Source organism: Phyllobates terribilis, unplaced genomic scaffold, assembly GCF_046119375.1.
Source record: "Phyllobates terribilis strain yellow unplaced genomic scaffold, ASM4611937v1 Scaffold_2__4_contigs__length_985480577, whole genome shotgun sequence".
Taxonomy (NCBI): Eukaryota; Metazoa; Chordata; class Amphibia; order Anura; family Dendrobatidae; genus Phyllobates; species Phyllobates terribilis.
Genome location: NW_027362762.1, coordinates 953,416,363 through 953,435,437, shown reverse-complemented (window position 1 = coordinate 953,435,437; position 19,075 = coordinate 953,416,363).

Below are 19,075 nucleotides of genomic sequence, written 5' to 3'. Positions count from 1 at the left end.
ACGCGTTTCGAAGTTCATCTAACTTCTTCATCAGGACAGGACATAAACAAACTTGCTTATGTCCTGTCCTGATGAAGAAGTTAGATGAACTTCGAAACGCATTGATTTGTTTGGCATCTCCTTATCTCAAGTACGTTTCTTCACGTGGACTTGCCAGCAGCGCAAAAGAAAACCACTTTGAATCCATTTTACTCTTCAACTTGGTCAATCTGATCCGTGGTTTGCAGCGGCTGGTATATGCTGTTAAATTGTTGCATTGTCTGAAACTTTACAAGGTGAGCGTTGAATCGCTGTTTTTTAATACAAGTGTTTATCATTTAAAGCCCTATGTGCACTTAAATTGCTTTCCAGTTTTTCTCTCTATTCTGTATATAGTGAGCTTCCCCTAGTGGTGACTATATAAATCTGTATGTAGTGAGCTCCTCCTAGTGGTGACTATATAAATCTGTATGTAGTGAGCTCCTCCTAGTGGTGGCTGTATAAATCTGTATGTAGTGAGCTCCTCCTAGTGGTGACTATATAAATCTGTATGTAGTGAGCTCCTCCTAGTGGTGGCTGTATAAATCTGTATGTAGTGAGCTCCTCCTAGTGGTGACTATATAAATCTGTATGTAGTGAGCTCCTCCTAGTGGTGGCTGTATAAATCTGTATGTAGTGAGCTCCTCCTAGTGGTGGCTGTATAAATCTGTATGTAGTGAGCTCTCCCTAGTGGTGGCTGTATAAATCTGTATGTAGTGATCTCCCCCTAGTGGTGGCTGTATAAATCTGTATGTAGTGAGCTCCTCCTAGTGGTGGCTGTATAAATCTGTATGTAATGAGCTCTCCCTAGTGGTGGCTGTATAAATCTGTATGTAATGAGCTCTCCCTAGTGGTGGCTGTATACATCTGTATGTAGTGAGCTCCCCCTAGTGGTGGCTGTATACATCTGTATGTAGTGAGCTCTCCCTAGTGGTGGCTGTATAAATCTGTATGTAGTGAGCTCCCCCTAGGGGTGACTGTATAATCTGTATGTAATGAGCTCCCTCCAGTAGTGGCTGTATAAATCTATATGTAGTGAACTCCCCCTAGTGGTGGCTGTATAATCTGTATGTAATGAGCTCCCTCCAGTGGTGGCTGTATAAATCTATATGTAGTGAGCTCATCCTAGTGATGGCTGAATAAATCTGTATGTCGTGAGCTCCCTCTAGTGGTGGCAGTATAAATCTGTATGCAGTGAGCTTATCTTATTGGTTGCTGTATAAATCTGTATGTAGTGAGCCCCCTCTAGTGGTGACTGTATAAATCTGTATGTAGTGAACTCCCCCCAGTGGTGGTTGTATAAATCTATATGTAGTGAACTCCCCCTAGTGGTGGCTGTATACATCTGTATGTAGTGAGCTCTCACTAGTGGTGGCTGTATAAATCTATATGTAGTGAGCTCCCTCTAGTGGTGGCTGTATAAATCTGTATGTAGTGAACTCCCCCTAGTGGTGGCTGTATAAATCTGTATGTAGTGAGCTCCCCCTAGTGATGGCTGTATAAATCTGTATGTAATGAGCTCTCCCTAGTGGTGGCTGTATAAATCTATATGTAGTGAGCTCCCTCTAGTGGTGGCTGTATAAATCTGTATGTAGTGAGCTCCCCCTAGTGATGGCTGTATAAATCTGTATGTAATGAGCTCTCACTAGTGGTGGCTGTATAAATCTATATGTAGTGTGCTCCCTCTAGTGGTGGCTGTATAAATCTGTATGTAGTGAACTCCCCCTAGTGGTGGCTGTATAAATCTGTATGTAGTGAGCTCCCCCTAGTGATGGCTGTATAAATCTGTATGTAGTGAGCTCCCCCTAGTGATGGCTGTATAAATCTATATATAGTGAGCTCTCCCTAGTGGTGGCTGTATAAATCTGTATGTAATGAGCTCCCTCTAGTGGTGGCTGTATATATCTGTATGTAGTAAGCTCCCCCTAGTAATGACAGTATACATCTGTATGTAGTGAACTCCCCCTAGTGGTGGCTGTATAAATCTGTATGTAGTGAGCTCCTCCTAGTGGTGGCAGTATACATCTTCATGTAGTGAGCTCCCCCTAGTGGTGGCTGTATAAATCTGTATGTAGTGAGCTCCCCCTAGTGATGGCTGTATAAATCTGTATGTAATGAGCTCTCCCTAGTGGTGGCTGTATAAATCTATATGCAGTGAGCTCTCCCTAGTGGTGGCTGTATAAATCTGTATGTAGTGAGCTCCCCCTAGTGATGGCTGTATAAATCTGTATGTAGTGAGCTCCCCCTAGTGGTGGCTGTATAAATCTGTATGTAGTGAGCTCCCTCTAGTGATGGCTGTATAAATCTGTATGTAATGAGCTCTCCCTAGTGGTGGCTGTATAAATCTATATGCAGTGAGCTCCCCCTAGTGGTGGCTGTATAATCTGTATGTAGTGAGCTCCCCCTAGTGATGGCTGTATAAATCTGTATGTAATGAGCTCTCCCTAGTGGTGGCTGTATAAATCTATATGCAGTGAGCTCTCCCTAGTGGTGGCTGTATAAATCTGTATGTAATGAGCTCCCTCTAGTGGTGGCTGTATATATCTGTATGTAGTGAGCTCCCCCTAGTAATGGCAGTATACATCTGTATGTAGTGAACTCCCCCTAGTGGTGGCTGTATAAATCTGTATGTAGTGAGCTCCCCCTAGTGATGGCTGTATAAATCTGTATGTAGTGAGCTCCCCCTAGTGGTGGCTGTATAAATCTATATGTAAGTGAGCTCTCCCTAGTGGTGGCTGTATAAATCTGTATGTAGTGAGCTCCCCCTAGTGGTGGCTGTATACATTTGTATGTAGTGAGCTCTCCCTAGTGGTGGCTGTATAAATCTGTATGTAGTGAGCTCCTCCTAGTGGTGGCTGTATACATCTATATGTAGTGAGCTCCCCTTAGTGGTGGCTGTATAAATCTGTATGTAGTGAGCTCCCCTAGTGGTTGCTGTATACATCTGTATGTAATGAGCTCTCCTTAGTGGTGGCTGTATAAATCTGTATGTAGTTAGCTCTCCCTAGTGGTGGCTGTATACATCTGTATGTAGTGAGCTCCCCCTAGTGGTGGCTGTATACATCTGTATGTAGTGAGCTCTCCCTAGTGGTGGCTGTATAAATCTGTATGTAGTGAGCTCCCCCTAGTGATGGCTGTATAAATCTATATGTAAGTGAGCTCTCCCTAGTGGTGGCTGTATACATCTGTATGTAGTGAGCTCTCCCTAGTGGTGGCTGTATAAATCTGTATGTAGTGAGCTCTCCCTAGTGGTGGCTGTATAAATCTGTATGTAGTGAGCTCTCCCTAGTGGTGGCTGTATACATCTGTATGTAGTGAGCTCCCCCTAGTGGTGGCTGTATACATCTGTATGTAGTGAGCTCTCCCTAGTGGTGGCTGTATACATCTGTATGTAGTGAGCTCCCCCTAGTGGTGGCTGTATACATCTGTATGTAGTGAGCTCCCCCTAGTGATAGCTGTATAAATCTGTATGTAATGAGCTCTCCCTAGTGGTGGCTGTATAAATCTGTATGTAGTGAGCTCCTCCTAGTGGTGGCTGTATAAATTTGTATGTAATGAGCTCTCCCTAGTGGTGGCTGTATACATCTGTATGTAGTGAACTCCCCCTAGTGGTGACTGTATAAATCTGTATGTAATGAGCTCTCCCTAGTGGTGGCTGTATAAATCTATATGTAGTTAACTCCCCCTAGTGGTGGCTGTATAATCTGTATGTAATGAGCTCCCTCCAGTGGTGGCTGTATATATCTATATGTAGTGAGCTCATCCTAGTGATGGCTGAATAAATCTGTATGTCGTGAGCTCCCCCTAGTGGTGGCTGTATAAATCTGTATGTAGTGAGCTCCCCCCCTAGTGGTTTCTGTATAAATCTGTATGTAGTGAGCCCCCTCTAGTGGTGACTGTATAAATCTGTATGTAGTGAACTCCCCCTAGTGGTGGCTGTATACATCTGTATGTAGTGAGCTCTCCCTAGTGGTGGCTGTATAAATCTGTATGTAGTGAGCTTCCCCTACTGGTGGCTGTATAAATCTGTATGTAGTGAGCTCCTCCTAGTGGTGGCTGTATAAATCTGTATGTAGTGAGCCCCCCCCTAGTGGTGGCTGTATTAATCTATATGTAGTGAGCTCTCCCTAGTGGTGGCTGTATACATCTGTATGTAGTGAGCTCCCCCTAGTGGTGGCTGTATAAATCTGTATGTAGTCAGCTCCCTCTAGTGGTGGCTGTATAAATCTGTATGTAGTGAGCTCCCTCTAGTAGTGGCTGTATAAATCTGTGTGTAGTGAGCTCCCCCTAGTGGTGGCTGTATAAATCTGTATGTAGTGAGCTCCCCTAGTGGTGGCTGTATAAATCTGTATGTAGTGAGCTCCCCTAGTGGTGGCTGTATAAATCTGTATGTATTGAGCTCTCCCTAGTGGTGGCTGTATAAATCTGTATGTAGTGAGCTCTCCCTAGTGGTGGCTGTATAAATCTGTATGTAGTGATCTCCCCCTAGGGGTGACTGTATAATCTCTATGTAATGAGCTCCCTCCAGTAGTGGCTGTATAAATCTATATGTAGTGATCTCCCCCTAGTGGTGGCTGTATAAATCTGTATGTAATGAGCTCCCTCTAGTGGTGGCTGTATATATCTGTATGTAGTGAGCTCCCCCTAGTGGTGGCAGTATACATCTGTATGTAGTGAACTCCCCCTAGTGGTGGCTGTATAAATCTGTATGTAGTGAGCTCCCCCTAGTGATGGCTGTATAAATCTATATGTAAGTGAGCTCTCCCTAGTGGTGGCTGTATAAATCTGTATGTAGTGAGCTCCCTCTAGTGGTGGCTGTATAAATCTGTATGTAATGAGCTCTCCCTAGTGGTGGCTGTATAAATCTATATGTAATGAGCTCTCCCTAGTGGTGGCTGTATAAATCTGTATGTAATGAGCTCTCCCTAGTGGTGGCTGTATAAATCTATATGTAAGTGAGCTCTCCCTAGTGGTGGCTGTATAAATCTGTATGTAGTGAGCTCCCCCTAGTGATGGCTGTATAAATCTATATGTAGTGAGCTCTCCCTAGTGGTGGCTGTATAAATCTGTATGTAATGAGCTCCCTCTAGTGGTGGCTGTATATATCTGTATGTAGTGAGCTCCCCCTAGTGGTGGCAGTATACATCTGTATGTAGTGAACTCCCCCTAGTGGTGGCAGTATAAATCTGTATGTAGTGAGCTCCCCCTAGTGATGGCTGTATAAATCTGTATGTAGTGAGCTCCCCCTAGTGATGGCTGTATAAATCTGTATGTAATGAGCTCCCCCTAGTGGTGGCTGTATAAATCTGTATGTAGTGAGCTCCTCCTAGTGGTGGCTGTATACATCTGTATGTAGTGAGCTCCCCCTAGTGATAGCTGTATAAATCTGTATGTAATGAGCTCTCCCTAGTGGTGGCTGTATACATCTGTATGTAGTGAGCTCCCCCTAGTGGTGGCTGTATACATCTGTATTTAGTGAGCTCTCCCTAGTGGTGGCTGTATAAATCTGTATGTAATGAGCTCCCCCTAGTGGTGGCTGTATAAATCTGTATGTAATGAGCTCTCCCTAGTGGTGGCTGTATACATCTGTATGTAGTGAGCTCCCCCTAGTGGTGGCTGTATACATCTGTATGTAGTGAGCTCTCCCTAGTGGTGGCTGTATAAATCTGTATGTAGTGAGCTCCCCCTAGTGATGGCTGTATAAATCTGTATGTAATGAGCTCCCCCTAGTGGTGGCTGTATACATCTGTATGTAGTGAGCTCTCCCTAGTGGTGGCTGTATAAATCTGTATGTAGTGAGCTCCCCCTAGTGATGGCTGTATAAATCTGTATGTAGTGAGCTCCCCCTAGTGATGGCTGTATAAATCTGTATGTAATGAGCTCCCCCTAGTGGTGGCTGTATAAATCTATATGTAGTGAGCTCCTCCTAGTGATGGCTGTATAAATCTGTATGTAATGAGCTCTCCCTAGTGGTGGCTGTATACATCTGTATGTAGTGAGCTCCCCCTAGTGGTGGCTGTATACATCTGTATTTAGTGAGCTCTCCCTAGTGGTGGCTGTATAAATCTGTATGTAATGAGCTCCCCCTAGTGGTGGCTGTATAAATCTGTATGTAATGAGCTCTCCCTAGTGGTGGCTGTATACATCTGTATGTAGTGAGCTCCCCCTAGTGGTGGCTGTATACATCTGTATGTAGTGAGCTCTCCCTAGTGGTGGCTGTATAAATCTGTATGTAGTGAGCTCCCCCTAGTGATGGCTGTATAAATCTGTATGTAATGAGCTCTCCCTAGTGGTGGCTGTATAAATCTGTATGCAGTGAGCTCTCTCTAGTGGTGGCTGTATAAATCTGTATGTTATGAGCTCTCCCTAGTGGTGGCTGTATACATCTGTATGAAGTGAGCTCCCCCTAGTGATGGCTGTATAAATCTGTATGTAATGAGCTCTCCCTAGTGGTGGCTGTATACATCTGTATGTAGTGAGCTCCCCCTAGTGATGGCTGTATAAATCTATATGTAAGTGAGCTCCCCCTAGTGATGGCTGTATAAATCTGTATGTAATGAGCTCTCCCTAGTGGTGGCTGTATAAATCTGTATGTAATGAGCTCCCTCTAGTGGTGGCTGTATATATCTGTATGTAGTGAGCTCCCCCTAGTGGTGGCAGTATACATCTGTATGTAGTGAACTCCCCCTAGTGGTGGCAGTATAAATCTGTATGTAGTGAGCTCCCCCTAGTGATGGCTGTATAAATCTGTATGTAGTGAGCTCCCCCTAGTGATGGCTGTATAAATCTGTATGTAATGAGCTCCCCCTAGTGGTGGCTGTATAAATCTGTATGTAGTGAGCTCCTCCTAGTGGTGGCTGTATACATCTGTATGTAGTGAGCTCCCCCTAGTGATAGCTGTATAAATCTGTATGTAATGAGCTCTCCCTAGTGGTGGCTGTATACATCTGTATGTAGTGAGCTCCCCCTAGTGGTGGCTGTATGCATCTGTATTTAGTGAGCTCTCCCTAGTGGTGGCTGTATAAATCTGTATGTAATGAGCTCCCCCTAGTGGTGGCTGTATAAATCTGTATGTAATGAGCTCTCCCTAGTGGTGGCTGTATACATCTGTATGTAGTGAGCTCCCCCTAGTGGTGGCTGTATACATCTGTATGTAGTGAGCTCTCCCTAGTGGTGGCTGTATAAATCTGTATGTAGTGAGCTCCCCCTAGTGATGGCTGTATAAATCTGTATGTAATGAGCTCCCCCTAGTGGTGGCTGTATACATCTGTATGTAGTGAGCTCTCCCTAGTGGTGGCTGTATAAATCTGTATGTAGTGAGCTCCCCCTAGTGATGGCTGTATAAATCTGTATGTAGTGAGCTCCCCCTAGTGATGGCTGTATAAATCTGTATGTAATGAGCTCCCCCTAGTGGTGGCTGTATAAATCTATATGTAGTGAGCTCCTCCTAGTGATGGCTGTATAAATCTGTATGTAATGAGCTCTCCCTAGTGGTGGCTGTATACATCTGTATGTAGTGAGCTCCCCCTAGTGGTGGCTGTATACATCTGTATTTAGTGAGCTCTCCCTAGTGGTGGCTGTATAAATCTGTATGTAATGAGCTCCCCCTAGTGGTGGCTGTATAAATCTGTATGTAATGAGCTCTCCCTAGTGGTGGCTGTATACATCTGTATGTAGTGAGCTCCCCCTAGTGGTGGCTGTATACATCTGTATGTAGTGAGCTCTCCCTAGTGGTGGCTGTATAAATCTGTATGTAGTGAGCTCCCCCTAGTGATGGCTGTATAAATCTGTATGTAATGAGCTCTCCCTAGTGGTGGCTGTATAAATCTGTATGCAGTGAGCTCTCTCTAGTGGTGGCTGTATAAATCTGTATGTTATGAGCTCTCACTAGTGGTGGCTGTATACATCTGTATGAAGTGAGCTCCCCCTAGTGATGGCTGTATAAATCTGTATGTAATGAGCTCTCCCTAGTGGTGGCTGTATAAATCTGTATGCCGTGAGCTCTCTCTAGTGGTGGCTGTATAAATCTGTATGTTATGAGCTCTCCCTAGTGGTGGCTGTATACATCTGTATGAAGTGAGCTCCCCCTAGTGGTGGCTGTATAAATCTGTATGTAATGAGCTCTCCCTAGTGGTGGCTGTATACATCTGTATGTAGTGAGCTCCCTCTAGTGGTGGCTGTATAAATCTGTATGTAGTGAGCTCCCCTAGTGGTGGCTGTATAAATCTGTATGTAATGAGCTCCCCCTAGTGGTGGCTGTATACATCTGTATGTAGTGAGCTCTCCCTAGTGGTGGCTGTATAAATCTGTATGTAGTGAGCTCCCCCTAGGGGTGACTGTATAATCTGTATGTAATGAGCTCCCTCCAGTGGTGGCTGTATAAATCTGTATGTAGTGAGCTCCCCCTAGTGATGGCTGTATAAATCTATATGTAAGTGAGCTCTCCCTAGTGGTGGCTGTATAAATCTGTATGTAGTGAGCTCTCCCTAGTGGTGGCTGTATACATCTGTATGTAGTGAGCTCCCCCTAGTGGTGGCTGTATACATCTGTATGTAGTGAGCTCTCCCTAGTGGTGGCTGTATAAATCTGTATGTAGTGAGCTCCCCCTAGAGGTGACTGTATAATCTGTATGTAATGAGCTCCCTCCAGTAGTGGCTGTATAAATCTATATGTAGTGAGCTCATCCTAGTGATGGTTGAATAAATCTGTATGTCGTGAGCTCCCTCTAGTGGTGGCTGTATAATCTGTATGTAATGAGCTCCCTCCAGTAGTGGCTGTATAAATCTATATGTAGTGAGCTCATCCTAGTGATGGCTGAATAAATCTGTATGTCGTGAGCTCCCTCTAGTGGTGGCTGTATAAATCTATATGTAGTGAACTCCCCCTAGTGGTGGCTGTATAAATCTATATGTAGTGAGCTCCCCCTAGTTGTGGCTGTATAAATCTGTATGTAGTGAGCTCCCCCTAGTGGTGACTGTATAAATCTATATGTAGTGAGCTCCCCTAGTGGTGGCTGTATAAATCTGTATGCAGTGAGCTCCCCTTAGTGGTGGCTGTATAAATCTATATGTAGTGAGCTCCCTCTAGTGGTGGCTGTATAAATCTGTATGTAGTGAACTCCCCCTAGTGGTGGCTGTTTAAATCTGTATGTAGTGAGCTCCCTCTAGTGGTGGCTGTATAAATCTGTATGTAGTGAACTCCCCCTAGTTGTGGCTGTATAAATCTGTTACGTAGTGAGCTCCCCCTAGTGGTGGCTGTAAAAATCTGTTACGTAGTGAGCTCCCCCTAGTGGTGGCTGTATAAATCTGTTATGTCGTGAGCTCCCTCTGGCGGTGTCTGCATCCAGTGCTGAATAATATAGTTTATAATAATAATTTATAATATAATTCCTATATTACTTTATTACATTACAGGCCTGTTACATACGGCGACCTCTGTGGCGAGTGGCGCTAATTCTAAAATTTGTTGTGGGGTGCTAGAATTTCTGTATACACCTCCATTTGATGACATTTTCTGGCTAGTGAATAGAATTCCAGAGCTACAGTGTTAACTGGCACGCAGACATGAAGTAGCTAGAGAATAGAGGGGGGGGTTGGAGGATGACACTACTTTCCCCCCAGATGTGTCATCCATGAACCGCACCCCTGGTATTTAGTTAGACTGTTGGCACGTAGCAGGTTTGGTAAGAGTTATTGCCATCCTCCGTGTAGCAGCACGAGATGATACAGAATCCTCCTCTCCTCCCGCCTGGCAGAGACGAACGCGGAGCCTCAATTTGTTTTATTTTACAATTTCATATCCCCCATCACACGACGCTCCTTATCTGATGTTGCGAGCTTAAGACGCTCTATCAAATCTTGCTTTCCAATTCCCTTATAATCAGCGGAGGAATGTATGCACCAGATATGATTTCAAATCTCGTCTCGACAGAAAAAAAAAAGTTAATTTATCCTCAGGTCACCTTGTCACTAAGAGCTTGATTATATTCTAGTCGTTAGGATTATTGAATGTATTTATCACCATCTCCTTTTGATACAAGGATAAGAAAAACAGTTAAGGGAAAGTATATATATATATATATTGCTTTCCTATTTTCTTTTCTTATTTTCTTTCAATCTCTGGCGGTTTTTTTAAAGAAAATTCAGCGTTTAAAGTTAATTTCTTTTTGTTTATTTTTCGCACTTTTTCTTCTTATAAATCAGAATTTGACTCTTAATCCTTTTTTTTTTGATCTTTTGGCCGCTCAATTGTCCTTTTACCTTTTATTTCCTTTTAAATTCAAATTCAAACAATATAATTTGATTGTAATTTTTTTTCTTTATTAATGTTTTGACTATTTTATTTTTTACATTTTCTATTATTTTTTACAACTTCAACATTTACAGTTTTTTTTTTGTTTTTTTTATGTTTAGTATATGATTGTGCAATTTTATTCATTCTCTTTTTATTTCTTATTTCCTTTATTTTTTCTCTTTTATCTTTTAATTCATTTTTTTTTTTGCTTTTTTTATATACAGATTTTTCCTTTTGAATAAGTATACCCGTATATCTGAAATGCCTAGAAATTGCTTTCTTTTTTTTTCTAATATTTTTTTTTTTTTACTTTTTGCACAGTTTTTATGCTTACAGAACATGTGATAATTTTCTTTTCAATAAAAAGCCCCTGAAATTGTCATCTGGAATACATAATAGGGAGTAAATGAGGTGTGAGACGGAGTGCATTCTGGGAAAAAGGCGAGTAGCGTTACTGTGTTATGACTGTGTATATGGACCTGTCTGTGTTTGTATTGCAGTAATGTAAATGCAGGTGACCTGTCATGACAACCATGATGTTTGCTCAGGGTGTTTATAGAATAGAATGCAAAAGAACTTTAGTCGCTCTACTAGTTCTCGGTGTTAGCTGGCATTAGGCGTATACCCCCGGAAGTGATGCACATCCGAGCGCACGTTCACTCCAAATCCCGGTTTGAAGGGGGTGGGGGTTCAGACGTAAGCCCCGATGGGACCAACGAATGGATGCCTGAACACAATGTGAATGTGAAAGGGTTTGCTCACATCTGCGTATATAAACTCACTGACATTCTCTTCCTGAAAAGTTGGCGAGTGTCATTCGTTTTTTTCTCTCACCTACCATCCGTATGCCTAACATAATCTTTTACATACAGGAATTCTCTATGTCATTTCAAGATAGTTTTCTAACTAATAATGCAATCTTATGTACTGGTGTGGGGTTCCCCTTATATTAACCAGCTGAGGGAAAGCAGACAGCTGGGGTCTGGTGTTATTATTCTGGGAAGGGGTTAATATACATGGACCTTCCCAGAATATTAATATCAGCTCACAGCTGTCTGCGTAGCCTTTACTGGTTATTTAAAAGGGGGACCTCCAACAAAAAATATGTGGGCCCCCCCCCCCTATTTTTGATAACCAGCAAAGGCTAAGCATTAATATTGGCCCTCTCCCAGACTAATAATACCAGCCTTCAGCCACCACAGAAATGGCCCATCCATCATCCCGATTGCCCTGGTGCATTGGCAATTGGGGTAATGGCTTTGAGGTTGATGTCAGCTGTGTAATGTCCACTGACATCAAGCCCAGGGGCTAGTAATGGAGAGGTGTCTATCAGACACCCCCATTACTAACCCCGTAGTCAAAAGAATAAACACACGCTGAAAAGTCGTTTAATTGTAAAAAGCACTCCCCAACAATAGCCCTCTCTTACCCATTTAATACCAAAAATAAAATAATCCAAAGGTGTCCACCATAAATCCATAATATGGACGTCCCATGACAAGCCCACCGCTACATCCGGAAGCTTTGCTTAACGGTGACATCAGTAATGTGACTGCTCACCACGGCGAGAACACACTGACAGTAGCATGTGGATTCGACTGCAGTGCCAGGCAGTGACTTCAGTAAGGTTATCGCAGTTCACAGCCAATGAACTGCGATAACCTAACTGATGTCACCACTCATCACGGCAGCCGGATTCACGAGCTACTCCCATCCTCCAGATGTAGCAGAGTCAGGGATTATCATGGGACGTCCATATTATGGATTGATGGTGGACCTCTTTGGATTATTTTATTTTTGGTATTAAATGGGTAAAAGGGTAATTGTTGGGGAGTGCTTTTTATAATTAAAGGACTTTTCTGTGTGTGTGTTTCTTTCTTTTGTCTACGGGGTTAGTAATGGAGGTGTCTGATAGACACCTCTCCTTTACTAACACTTGGCTTGATGTCAGAGGAGATTACACAGCTGACATCAACCCCAAAACTATTACCCCAATTGCCAAAGCACCAGGGCAATTGGGAAGAGCAGAGGCTATGCACCAGAATTGTGGTAGCTGAGGGCTGGTGTGTGATTAGTCTGGAAAGGGACCAATATCCATGGCCCTTCTCAGCCTATTAATATTTACTAGTTATTAAAAAGGGGGACCCGAAAGAAAAATGACGTGGGGTCCTTTTTTTTAAATAACCAGGAGAGGTTACGCAGACAGCTGTGAGATGATATTAATAGGCTAGGAAGATTCATGGATATTGGCCCCTTCCCAGAATAATAACACCAGCTCACAGCTGTCTGCTTTCCCTCAGCTGGTTATTAAAAATAAGAGGGAACCCACGCCAATTTTTTTTCACAGATTTTTATATTTCTTAGCTAAATACATGTATAGTAAAATACACATGCACTGTACTAATTATATATCTCACTGACATATTTCTATTTACTTATTCTATTCTCACGATTCGGACTGTGAATTTACTCTACTTGGCTGATGAAATGTCGGGTTTCCCTTGAGATGGGTGAGTAAAAATCGGACGGCACATTCATTGTCCATGTGCCGTGCGATTTTTCTCTTGCACCCACTGACTTGCATTGGTGAGTCTTGGTCGTTTTACGCGGCCATACGCAGCATGCTGCAGTTTTTTTCCTCACCCCAATTCTAGGTGAAGAAAAACTCACAAATGAACACTGCCTAAGTGAAAAACATTGGTACGAGTGCAATGCAATTTTTTTTCACATTGCACTCGCCGATTTTATACGCAGATGTGAGCGAACCCTAACTCTCAGGCTGCAGATTGCAGAAAAATTGTGTGGACTGTTACAGTATGGTTTCAACAAAGTAGCTGCTACTGGCTGTTCCCTGCATGACACTTGCCAAATCAGAAAATATGAATTGGACTGACGGCGTCAGTAGACACATGTACACTGTCATGCCACAATGAAGATCCTTCCCAGGAGGAAGATTCAAAACATTAAGAAAATAATTTTGAAATTCAAAACAGGAAATGATGCATCATCTGGCCGATATCAGGGGGCATTATTATTGGAGGGGGCACTTATGAGGCATTATTATTAAAGGAGGAGCTCCAGGAGCATTACTACTTGAAGGTCCACTAGGGGCAAATTTTTACTTGAAGTAAACACTCAAGATGCATTATTTTTGAAGGGAACACTCAGGGTGCAATATTACATGAAAACAATACTCGGGGTGCATTATTTTTGGAGGGGTTCACTAGGGGGCATTATTATTGGAAGCGGAAGTAAGGGGGCATTATTATTGGAAGCGGAAGTAAGGGGGCATTATTATTGGAGGAAGAAGTCAGGGGTCATAATTATTGGAGGAAGAAGTCAGAGGGTATTATTATTGGAGGTGGCACTAACGGCACATTAAAATGACACTCAGGGTGAGTTATTATTGGAGGGGGCACTCAAGGAGCATTATTAGTGGAGGTGACACTCGGCACATTATTGAGAGGAACAATCAGGGGGCATTATTGAAGAGGGCACTCAGGGCACATTATTACTTTAAGGTGGCACCCTATGAGGAATTATTATTGAAAGAGACACTAAGGGATCATTACTATTTTGGGGATGAAGTCAGGGGATAATAGTATTGAAGGTGGCACACAGGAAACACATTATTGAGGGGAACACCCAGGGGGCATTTTTTTTTTTTTAGCCAAAGGGGTAACTGCAGGTTGGGGAGTTTCTGTAGGTTGAGAATAAGTGGGGACAACTCAGGAAACTCTACAGTCAAGTTGTCACAAAGTCGTCATGGCGGTCTGAGCCATTTGGAAAAGACGGGAAAAGTGAACGACTCCATCTGGAAGAACAACTGCTGTAAGTCACCATCTACAACTTTACTGTGATCATTTATACTGTCTGTAGAACTCGAATTTACCACTAAATAGTCACCATAGGGCAGTATCATTGTTTCTTTTTTATAGTGTTTGTAGGTATTGTCTAGTCCTGTTATAGCAGCAACTTATGATAACTACAGTTGAAACCAGAACTTTTCATCCACTATATAAAAAGACACTTTCATGTTTTTCTCAATATCTGACATGAAATCAGAATAAACCTTTCCCGTTTTAGGTCAATTAGGATTACCATCATTTTTAATATTTGCCAAATGCCAGAATAATGAGAGAGAGAGAATGTTTTAAGGCATTTTTATTACTTACTGAAAAGTCAAAAGTTTACAGACATTTCATTAGTATTTGGTGCCATTGCCCTTAAACTGAATGACTTGGGTCACACGTTTGGGATCTCCTTCCACAAGCTTCTCACAATAGTTGGTGGAATTTGGGCCGATTCCTCCTGACAAAACTGGTGTAACTGATCCAGGTTTGTAGGTCGCCATGCTCGGCGCTCGCAGCCTTTTCAGCTTTGTCCATAAATTTTCAATAGGATTGAGATCTGGGCTTTGTGATGGCCACTCCAAAACATGGACTTTGTTATCCTTAAGCCACTTTGTTACCATTTTGGCAGTATGCTTCGGGTCATTGTCCATTTGGAAGACTCATTTCTGCTCAAGCTTTAACTTCCTGGCTGATGTCTTGAGATGTTGCTTCAGAATTGACACATAATCTTCTTTTCTCATGATGCCATCTATTTTGTGAAGTGCACCAGTCCCTCCTGCATCAAAACAACCGCACAACATGATGCTGCCACCCCCGTGTTTCACAGTTGGGATGGTGTTCTTAGGCTTCCAAGCTTCTCCCTTTTTCCTCCAAACGTAATGATGGCCATTATGCCCAAAAAGTTCAATTTTAGTTTCATCAGGCCACAGGACATGTCTCTAAAAATGAATGTTTTTGTTCCTGTGTGCATTTGCAAACATTAATTTGGCTTTTTATGTTTCTTTTGGAGTAATATCTTTTTCCTGGCAGAGTGGCCTTTCAGCCCATGTTGATACTGTACTCATTTCACTGTGTATATTGACACAATCTTACCAGCTTCCACCGTCATCTTCACAAGGTCTTTTGCTTTTGTCCTTGGGTTGATATGCACATGTCGGACCAAAGCACATTCATCTCTGGGACACAGAACCCGTTTCCTTCCTGAGCGGTATGATGGCTGGACAGTCCCATTTTGTTTATATTTGCGTATAATTGTTTGTACAGATGAACGAGGCACCTTCAGGGATCTTGAAATTGTGCCCAAGGATAAGCCAGACTTGTGCAAGTCCACAATTCTCTTCCTGATATCTTGGCGGATATCTTTAGACTTTCCCATGATGCTACACGAAGAAGCAGTGTGTTTCATGTGTGCATTAAAATAAATCCACAGGTGTGTCTCTATTTAACTCAGATGTTGCCAAAAAACCAAAGCTTCCAAACACATGACATCATCATATAGGCCGTCCAGAATTGTTTAAAGGCATAGTAATCTTACTGTATGTAAACTTTTGACTTTGCAATAAGTAATAAAAATGCCTTAAAACATTCTCTCTCTCTCATTATTCTGGCATTTGGAAAATATTAAAAATAATGGTAATCCTAACTGACCTAAAACAGGAAAGATTTATTCTGATTTCATGTCACATATTGAGAAAAACATCATATGTGTCTTTTTATATAGTGGATGGAAACTTCTGGTTTCAACGGTATATACTGTACGCATATAGCTTTATTCTAAGTGGCGGGGTAGGGGGTGTACGGGAAAACATATCCTTTGGAGCTTGCACCCCTGATCTTTTAAGATCGCCCTGGTCTCTATAGCAAGCACCAGCATTAGAAATGCGTAATCTGTGGTTTTGCACAGGGTGCATAGACCACACATACCAAATTTAGCGCCACATATATAATTGCCCTGAGGTTTGTTAACACCATGAATATTCAATATTTATTGTAAAGCGGAATTATCGACATTTCGACATTATATATCAATCTTATTAGATTTCTTGATGACTATACTTTTTACTTGGACACTGTATGGTTGTATTATTTTAACATTTAACACTGTATGGTGTTTTATCATGGCAGTAGTATTTTTTTGCACTGTATGGCAGTTTTTGTAGCACTGCTAGGCATGGACTGAATAGTATATTATTTTTTGCAGAAGTTACTGTATGGCAGTAGTACATTTATTGCACTGTATGGCGGATTTTGTGGCACTGCTCAACAGTATATTATTTTTGCAGAAGTCACTGCATGGCAGTAGTACTCTTTTGCACTGTATGACGGTGTGCATGTGTGACACCTCTACTCGAAAGCCCTTTTCTTTACCCTGGGAGATGGGAGACTCGGAGTCGGGTCCTATGATGGAGAGATGGGGGTGCAGTCGTGGCCCGACCCGACCCGTGCTCAGGGCTGTCACAGTTAAAAGGATGGTGTGGGCTTATCTGGGTTGAGTGGCTGATTACGACTACGCCACCTATGGCACCTGGTGAAGGCCACCAGCGCCGCTGCAGTCCGCTGAGGCATGGTGTTCTGGCGGCCGTCGTTATTACTACTCCCCACAGGCGAAGCAAGGCCTCAGGGCAGAGAGACAAGGCTTTACTCACATAAGAGATGGCAAAAGGAAGGCGACTCCCTGCTCCCCGCGGAGTTCTGCGGTCACCAGGAACGGGGGTCCGACAACCGCCGAGAAAGTCCAGCGTTCAATCAGGACCCCACACCAGAGTGTTCCTGAACTACAGACCGAGTGCTTTCCTGTCGGTGTGTGTGTGGATAGGCCGGGTCTCCCTCTGAACTCCTCTCAGAAAAAGGGCACGGGTGGCAGCTCCTCTCCTTCCGTTACCCGGTGGGATCCTCAGGGCCTACCGGGCTTTCCCGACCAGGACATGGAGTAGCAAGGTCGAGTGTCGGGGGCCGGTACCCCTCTTGCAGCCGGACTCCCTCTGAATATATCAGGTAGGCGAGAACAGGTGGCGTACACCGCTCCGTCTGCATCCTCCCCGGGATCCATTTTCTGTGGAGCTACACTCTTAAGCTCCGGGCCTTCTTGGTCATGCTCCTTGACCGGGTTGAGACTTTCATTATCTGCAACCTGCCCCTCGACCCAAGGCCTGGGTACGAGGGCTGTGTCCCCATCCACTGCTGGTCAACACAGGATCCACGCTCAGGGAGGGAGATCACAATGCAAAAGACAGTCAAAAGACCGAAACCAAAGATGGCTTTTTATTAAATATGAAATTTAAAGTGTCACTAAATTGTGAGTCCTCCGCCCTCACCCACTAACTGGTTCCCCTAACTCTTGGTTCCCCAGTCTCCCTGTAACCAGGAGGGCAGCACCTAGTGCATTCTAGCCCCCTCTGGTGGAGAAATGTGGTGTTGGATGCAAAGGTTGGGTCCCGACCATCACACTGTTCTTACCTCAGAGGAGGAACACTACACTCCATTAAAGAAGTGCAGCATCCCTGTGGCGGTCGAACCCTCAGGGGCGCCACACATGGTGCTGCTAGGTATAGATTGAACAGAATATAATTTTTGCCAGTGTCACTGGATGGCAGTAATATTTTTTTGCACTGAATGGCCGTTTTTGTGGCTTTCACAGTCATGGACTGAACAGTATATTATTTTTGCAGGAGTCACTGTATGGCAGTAGTATTCTTTTGCTCTGTATGGAAGTTTTCGTGGCACTGCTAGGCATGAACCGTACAGTATATTATTTTTGAAGAAGTCACTGCATGGCAGTAGTAGCTGTTTGCACTGCATGGCGGTTTTTGTGGCACGGTTAGGCATGAACTGAATAGTACATTATTTTAGCCACTATATGACATTTATAATTGTGGGACAGAACTGACTGTAATCATACGGCAGGGATAGTTGAAGTAGTCAGGAAAACGGGGGCTAAAATCCACCGACCTATTGCGCTCCATAGTTCACCTTTAACATAACATTATATAAATGGATATTTTAAAGTAAACCTTTTTCCTTAAAATATCAATAAAAATTGTAGCACTGGCCCTTTAAAAAAAAAACACCTCGTATTGTCTTCGACTCTTTCAAGAACCTCATTGCGCCAGGACAAGGTGACAGCGTATCTTTTCTAAGTGTCTTTCCAAAGCCGAGAAAATTGTAGAGCGTTAATGTGTTCGGAAGAGATAGCGAGGAAGCGCCATGAATCACTGCGAGTCTTAAGAGCTGATCCTTCCATGTGACCCGCTAAGTATCACCCCAGGGCGATATCAATAAGCTGCTGGATATTGTCTACATTCATCATAACACAGAGGTTTTTTCAGCTCATATCAAAGTCTTACATCCTGGTATAATCTATGGACATCTCCACTCAGTCAACAGCCGTTAATTACATGACTTAAAGGGGCGGCGTCCTGATTATAACATGAGATGTTTTGTAGTACAATTGGTTATTTTTCATGGATATTGAAAAAGCAAGGTTTTTCCGATAATATTTTAGAGTGTTGGGGGGGGAGGGAGATGATTTTACTGGAAGAAATGTCAGATATGAGATCCTGGAAAACAGCAGAAGATCAAAGGAAATCATTTTCTTACATCAAAGCTGAAATGATAGCAACAGTAAAGAAAACGGAATAAACGCCTGGATTATAAAATAATCTAGATTCTATAAACGGAACCAAAATTACCAACACCGGTGAAGTAATTATTAGTAAGTAATAAAATAACAGCTGTGTAAAATCAATTAATTTTCTGCCTGATGAGACCTGGGATATATAAAATAAATTACCCTGCTAAGACCTCATATGGACATGAATATACAGTGGTGTGAAAAAGTGTTTGCCCCCTTCCTGATTTCTTATTCTTTTGTATGTTTGTCACTTAAATGTTTCAGATCACAAAACAAATGT